This window comes from Cebus imitator, unplaced genomic scaffold, assembly GCF_001604975.1.
Source record: "Cebus imitator isolate Cc_AM_T3 unplaced genomic scaffold, Cebus_imitator-1.0 Scaffold240, whole genome shotgun sequence".
NCBI classification, from domain to species: Eukaryota; Metazoa; Chordata; class Mammalia; order Primates; family Cebidae; genus Cebus; species Cebus imitator.
The window spans coordinates 223,143-231,213 of record NW_016107555.1 but is presented as its reverse complement, the minus strand read 5'-3'; the positions used below and the strand labels follow the sequence as shown (position 1 = coordinate 231,213).

The 8,071-nt window shown below is 44.7% G+C and overlaps 1 pseudogene; it reads right to left on the bottom strand.

Annotated features, from left to right (window-relative positions):
- Positions 1-2,894: 2,894 nt before the first annotated feature.
- LOC119466908 lies at positions 2,895-4,924 on the bottom strand (annotated as a pseudogene).
- Between the last annotated feature and the right edge of the window lie 3,147 nt (positions 4,925-8,071).

Sequence of the window (8,071 nt, the reverse complement as noted above, 5' to 3'; positions counted from 1 at the left end):
TATATATATATATATATATATATATATATATATTTGACAAGTGTGCATTAAATAATTCTCTAATATAAAACATTTAAAATGTGGAGAATACTTTTTCAAGATACAGAAAACAATTATTATGATAGGCACACCCACAATTCTTATAAAAACATGCTTGCAAGGATAAAATCCACCTGAGCACTCGTTTCTCAGATGTACCAACGCTATAAAATTGTGAAGCACTGAATATTGCCACCCACTTTTGCAATGTTTGAGTTTCAACACCGATTGGTATGAATTCTGAATTACACAATTTATTACTGTTATTTTTCAGTTTTTCTGCCATGTTCCAGATAGAAGGCATCTATTTAATAGGAATACTTAAAACAGCAATGTTATTTTTAGCAAAGTCACTTCCCTGTGTTCATTTTTCCTTTAAAGGCACTATATTTAGAAAATAGTTATTACAACAAATAGTGCTTTGGAAGAACTGAAACTCCAAATCAATGTGCTCCATCAACCATATGTAGATCTAAGCAGCCCTGACTGAAAAGAACACAAATGTAAGGAGCTGATAAATTTAAAGATTATAAAATTGGTTTATTGTAAAAGCAATTCAAGAATATCCAGTTAAGAATCTTATCCCAATGCTACCCAATGCAACCAAGAAGCAGTTAAGCACTTTTACATTAGGAACAAGGACATAAAACAAGAGACCACATCAAGGCTATGATTCAAACTGAGAGAAAGGACTCCTAGGTATCCTTCAGGTCAGTACAGAGGGCATCGTAAGATCAAAGCACTGTGCCAGGTATCACAGTACTGCTACAACACTGAGGTATAACTGGGCAAATTAAAGTCAAGGGGAAATGAAGATCTCCATATTCTTGTTTTGTGGGTGTACTTAAGTGATTGAAATTCTAGGAACAGCTGCCTTTAATGACAGCAAGATATAAGACAAGTCTTTATTAAAGAGAAAGAAGTTTATAAAGTTCTCTATCAAGGTTCCCCTAAATCTTCACAACCCCCACCCCAAACCTTCCCACCCTCCCACTAAGCTAAAGCTACTCTGCTGATATATAAGATATAATCTTAATTTGTGGTTACTGGCAAATTATAGGCACTCCTTCCATGTAGCTTTGATCTTCTGCACATTAAAAAAAAAATCCCAACAACATGCTATATAATTCATATACCCAATTTTGCATTCTAGGTAGAATTTCATTATTACTCTAAAACTCCATCTGCACATTGGCCATGTCCCCCCAGACTTAATTCAAGATTTAATCTTTCTGCCGTTTTCTTAACAAAAGCCTTAGAGTCAATTATCATGAGTGATTGACCTATGAACTATTATATACAACACAGTGATTGCATTTTTTTGAGCACTGAAAGTATTTAAAATAAAACTTCTGACTTCCAACTTTTGCACTCCTCCAAACTGATAGGCCAAAATACTTAGGTTTTGTAATTGGGGGAAAAATAATCTATCTTCCCAAGCTGAGGCTTTTCATAGCAGCTTTTGCCAGGAGAAGAGACTTTATACCTGTTACAAACCCTTGAAAATAAGGGCTTATTCTAGAAACATTAAAAGACCCTTAAACCTAGAGGTGCTAGCTCGTGCCACTTTAATTCACAACCATTACGTCATAGCTTATATTGAAGAGTTAATTCATGCTCATTTTGTTCCTTTAAAAAACACTCTTTGGAAACCATTACTCCTGTAGACACATACTCTAGTTACATCATCTCTTCCTGTAAAAATAAAGGCATAATCATGATTATCTCTATTTCTTTGCTAAATTCAACTACCAATATACATTTATTAATCTGATCACTTTTCCAGCTAACTCATGACCTTATAGTATTCTATCCAGGGTCAGTTTTCAGCATATAGAAGTAGGAGCAAGTCTTATAAGAACAATCTTGAAGGCAATATTTTCATCTAGTCTTCAATGTATTCATTACAAATGAGAACTACAAACTAGAATTTACTTCCAAAACTAAGGCAAAGGTAAACTTCCAAAGCTAGATGATGGTAAACCACTATAAAGCTTATTTCTGTCATGCACATTATAAACCTACTCAGTGATTTCCAACCAAGACTAACTGTTATTAGTCCAAGGGAGTCCAAGGGAAAAAATAAAGCCACTTCTGGTTCGCCCCTTTCCAATTCATCAGATAATATCTATTGTATGCCCACAGGGTGTGGAGTACTCCCCTAGGCACTATCCATAGTAATAGCTCTTTCTAGAACACTAGACTACTTCAAACAACGGTGTCCGCAACCAGATTTAAACTACCAGTGAAATATAAACTATTAGTCATGTATTCTAAATGCATACAAAGCACTACCATTTTAAAATTAACTGGAAAGTAGGGAAACCTAAAAAAAAGGATACATTCTGCTACCACACTATTATAAATGTTATGTTTGTGTGTGTGCATATATATAAAAGAAAGAGCAGATAATCAAGATTTAAATAAGGTGGTAAAAAACCAGGAAATGAAGATTTTTACCAAAACAACTACAATAACCATCCCAAGATACAACTATGAACAGATTCACTAATATGGTCATTTGCCTAGGTTCCAACAAAACCACCAAACTCCCCCCCCCAAAAAAAAACCCCAACAAAACCAAACAAAATGCACACCCACAAAATTATCCACCAAAACCTATACTAGAGTATGTGGCAATAATTAATATATTTCTATGGAAATCACCTCATGCCTTATAAGCTCCTAAAATAAAAATCAAGGTCACTATGTGACTAATGATAGCACTAGGAGGAAAAGAAAACACTGAAAGTAAAAGTCTTCAGCCTTGGTTTCAGCTATCTCTTCAAATCAGCATTAGTACTTAATATCAGACATAACATTTTTTGGCTTGTCAGACCAGTAAATCGTGTTTCTCCACTGGCCAAAGGCAGCTGAAGAAACAACTGTTGAACAAACTAAATGCTGTGACATGAAGCATCTGACTTCTGGGTATTTAGTTAAAACGACTGGTGAACATTTAACTGGGCAAAAGGAATGGCACCCATTATCCAAACAGGCTCACTTCCCCCAGCCCCCCAAATGAACAGTAGTTATAATAGCAAAAGAAACAAAAAGTTTTTTCTTTTTTTGATTCTTTAGAGCCAACTGTGAAAAAGGTCAGCAATATATTAACAGCAGCAATGGACAAGGAAGAGCAAAATAGAGGATTAAAGTATCTTGCTGGACGTTTGTTCATCTTTTTCTGTATTAGCCAGAAAACTGCAACTGGCTTATGGAAATTTCAGGTGCATATGTCTCCTTAGATCCTTCACAGATTTAGAATTCAGTCTACCTGAGGGCTCTATAACCATGTAAGAAAGCTTTCTTTATCTAGCTTGGTGGCAGCCAAAACAGACTCCATGTCATTAAGGATGTCAGAACTCAAAGCTTCCTGCAGACTTGGCATCAACTCCTCTCCTTTATGTTCATTCCATCTCCTTCCAGTGTTCCAAGGTCCACATTTGTCCCAGGAATGGCTTCAAGGTAGTCTGGGAAACGGTTCTGCTGTGAGGGCAGGGTGCTTTGGCACCTGTATCCATCTCATCAACACTGTTCAGGAAGTCATCTGGGGTACGAGGGACACTGTATCTGCTCATGCTTAGTCCACTGTCAGTACTCTCAGCTCAAGAGTGATAGGTGCCACTGTTCAGGAAAGGATCTGAGCTATTGGTCGTCATTGTTCTCAATTCCTGAGACATCCCGGGAGAAGACACTGGATTTTGAGTCCCACCATCCTGCTCCAGTGTTGGTAATTGGCTACGCAGTGCTAACTCCTGACATTTTGGAGAATTTGCTGTGCTGGGATTGATATTCCGCATTGCCTGCTGAAGCAGTTCTTGCTGTTTCAGCCGCAGCCTCTCCTTCTCCATCTGTAGTTGCTGCAGTCACATCTGTTGCTGTTGGTTGGAGCTGCTGCCACCCATGACACCTCCCTGTGGGCTCTGGGGAGCCAGGGGTGGTGGCTGTTTCACTGGAGCACTCTGACTGATTCTCTGGTTCATGGCAAAACGAGGGTCAAGCCTTGGGTCTAGCCAATAGGTGGTCTTGTTCTTATGGCTTATATAGTAAATTTCTCCATCCTGAGTCATGGCTTGTTCCCATCCATCAGGAAGAGGACCTGAGGCCGAATTCATCATATTCTGCTGCACAGGTGGACTGGTGGGGGCTGTAACGTTCATCTGAGACAGCATGGCCTTCCTGGGGTCCTGCCATGTTGTTGTCTGATCCATGTGATTTAAGAAGTATCTTTGACCAGAAGATGTCTTCGCCATCTCCCAACCTGCTGGCAGAGGTACATCATCAGGTATCTCAAAAGAAGACTGTTGAAGATGCTGCACTGTGGGTGTAGCTGCTGGGCCAGACACTACTCCAGTGGGGGTCAGTGTCCCAGGAGAAACAGCTCCCAACTGCAGAGAAGCTGGAGAGGAATGAGCTCGAACATGCTGTGGAGTCAGGGCTCCTGCACTGCCTGCATCAGTACTGGCCTGTCGGGAGTGGGATTTGGGCTCGGGCGGCTTGAAGGAGTCGGGCAGCTTCCGGAGCCTCATGGGCACGGTCTGGGGCACGCTGGCCGTCTTGGGGTTCATGACGGCGTTGAAGAGTGCCTCCAGGTCTGTCTCTGAGTCCCCGCGGATGTGCACGATCTGATGCCCGGTGGGGGGTGCCTGTGGCGCCGCCTGGGTCGCCGCGGGTGCCGGCTGCCCGGGTGCGGACACTGGGCCCTGCCCTTGAGGAGGCTGCGCAGGCGGCTGCCCTTGGCCGTGGGGGGCCGCTTGAGGCGGCGGCTGCTGCCCGGGATCCATGGCTTCTGCCTCCCCCGACACGCACCCCCTGACCAGGTGAGCGAGGGCTCCGCCCGGACGCCCTGGCTCCACGGGCCGGGGTGGAGAAACAGCGAGGGCTCTGGGCTGGATGGCGGGAGCGGCCTTCTCCTCCTTAAAGATTTTTTTAAATGACAAAATGGGACGGGTGTGATGGCTCACGCCTGTAATTCCAGCACTTTGGGAGGCTAAGGCGGGCAGCTCATGAGGTCAGGAGTTCAAGACCAGCCTGGCCAACATGGTGAAACCCCAACTCTACTAAAAATACAAAAATTAGCTGGGCGTGATGGCAGGCGCCTGTAATCCCAGCTACTCAGGAACCTGAGGCAGGAGACTCGCTTGAACCCAGAAGGCAGAGGTTAGGTTGCTGTAAGCTGAGACTGTGCCACTGCACTCCAGCCTGGGCAACAGGAGCAAAAAAAAAAAAAAAAAAAAGACAAAATGACAGTTTGTGAATATATATATACATTCTTTTGAGGCGGAGTCTCGCTCATTGTTGCCCAGGCTGGAGTACAGCGGCGAGATCTCAGCTCACTGCAACCTCCGCCTCCAAAGTTTAAGTGATTCTCCTGCCTCTGCCTTCTGAGTAGCTGGGACTACAAGTGCATGCCACCACACCCGGCTAATATTTTTTTGTTTTTAGTAGAGATGGGTTTCACTGTGTTAGCCAGGATGGTCTCGATCTCTTGACCTTGTGATCCACCCACCTCGGCCTCCCAAAGTGCTGGGATTAAAGGCGTGAGTCCCCATGCCTGGCCCAGTTGGTGAATATTTCTAAAGAGTATAAGTAAATAATTAAGTATCTGCTGTTGGTACAATAATTATATCTATTAAGTCATTCACAAAATATTTATTGAGTACCTATTATGTGCTAGGCACTTTTCTTGGAGCTTGGATACAGCAGTGAATAAAACAGTAAAAAATTCCTGCCCTATACCTTCTAGCTGCGGGAGAGAAGATAAACAGACAGGTGCAATGTGTATTAAATAGTGTTAGATGCTAAGGAGAAAAATAAACCAGGGAGAAAACACGGAGTACTGGGGAGAGTGGGGAGACTGCCACGTGTCTAACAGAGAACAGCCAGGGAAGGCCTTATTTAGAAGGTGATGTTTGCCTGAGTAAAGGGTGGTCCAGGCAGAGGAAGGAGCAAGCGCGAAGCCCCTGAGGTGAGTGGCACATTCGAGGACTGCCCAGGAGCTCAGGGTGGCAGCAGCTATGAGCACCAGGGGAGAGGGCCAACTAGGTCAGAAGCGTGGACTTGGCTGTGGGCAGATCCCTGAATGCCACAGTGAGGAGTGGTCAGATCCCAGATTCATTTTGAAGGTAGAGCTTACAGGATGTGCTGACGGTTTGGATGAGTGGCGTGAGGGAGAGAAGGGTCAAGGATGACTCCTAAGTCTTAGCTTGAGCAACTGGAGGGAAGGGACTGTAATTTCCTGGGATGGCCAGTTCTGAGCGGTATCAGGACAAGGCAAGTGTCAGGCACCTGCCACACAGCAGGGATTGGGTGCAGACAAGGGGACACATGGATCTAGAATTCAGGGGAGAGCTCTGGGCTGGCCAGAGATATGCGTTATACACACGGGACTTAAAGTGATGAGACAGGCAGGGCGTGGTGGTTCACATCTTTAATCCCAGCACTTTGGGAGGCTGAGGTGGGCAGATCACCTGAGGTTGCAAGTTCGAGACCAGCCTGACCAACATGGTGAAATCCTGTCTGTGCTAAAAATACAAAAATTAGCTGGGCGTGGTGACAGGTGCCTATAATCCCAGCTATTCAGGAGGCTGGGGCATGAGAATCTCTTGAACCTGGGTGGCGGAGGTTGTAGTAAGCCAAGATCGTGCCTCTGTACTCCAGCCTGGGAGACAGCTGGAGACTCTGTCTCAAAAAAATAAAAATAGTATGACGAGACACCAGGTGTGGTGGCTCATGCCTGTAATCCCAGCACTTTGGTTTGGGAGCCCAGAAGTTCGAGACCAGCCTGCGGTCTCTAAATAGCCAGGCATGGTAGCATGTGCCTGTGTTCCCAGCTACTCAGGAGGCTGACATGGGAGGATCACCTGAGCCTCGGAGGCCGAGGCTGCAATGAGCTGTGATTGCACCATTGCATTCCAGCCTTGACAGAATTAAACCCTGTCTGAATTAAAAAAAAAAAAAAAAAAAAGGTAAAGTGATTAGACGGAATGAGACCTCAAGAGTTCAAGCACTGCTGGGGGCTCGTCTAAGCTTCTGAGAGGAGGTGGGGAGGCAGTGCCAGCAGAGCAGGCTGGGCAGTGGCCAGCAAGGGAGGAAAATGGACGCCAGGGAGGAGTGCTTCCTAGAGAGGGGTCACATCTGCTCAACGTTGTTGAGAGGTCAAGGAAAATGACTTCTGACAACAGATTATCGGATTTAGCAACTTGGAGGGAATTAGTGACCTTGATAGATTGACCAGTAGAATAAAAAACCAAACTGGAATGAGTTCAAAGGAGAATGGGAGGAGAGGTGAGGGGAGAGAGTGTGTGTAAGCAGCTCTTTTGAGATGTTTTGCTGAAAGCAGGGATAGAAATGGCCCAGTATCTTGAAAGCCAAGTAGAAAAGAGCCTAACATGAGAAGGTGAGAGGCTGTGGAAAGTGAAAAATCAGTGTAAATCCATTAGCACTATGGCCAAAATAATTCACAAGGTTTTTGCTAAGGAATGGGACCCCTCACTGCCATCCTTAAAAGCAGGGGGACATCGTAAATAATCTGGAGCACTAGTTTCTCCTTGCAGTACAGAATCAGTACACAATAACCTCTGGGCTGAGCTGTTATCCTTTCTGGGTCCCTCTAGCACCTGCTGGGCCATGATGTGAGCAGCACTTCAGATGCCTCCTCAGGTCAAGGGGAGCCACACCCTTCCCCAGAAGCACAGGAGCCATTCCAGATCACTTTTTGGCCTCACTCTGGAGGGGACAGGCTATTCCATCCTAAACCACTCGCCCATCCTCCAATCTAGGTGTCCCTCTGGTTCAATGTGTGGCTGGAATCCAGCTTTTTTCGTCCCTGTCTCCCAGTCAGAATTTGAATTCTTTTTTCTTTTAAGAGACAGAATCTCACTATGTTGCTCAGGCTGGAGTGCTGTGGCCGTTTACACGTGCCATCAGAGGGCGCTGTAGCCTCAAACTCCTAGGTTCAGGGGATCCTGCTGCCTCAGCCTCCCGGAACTATGGGTGCAGGACCCCATGCCAGGCAGATTTTAAAGATTTT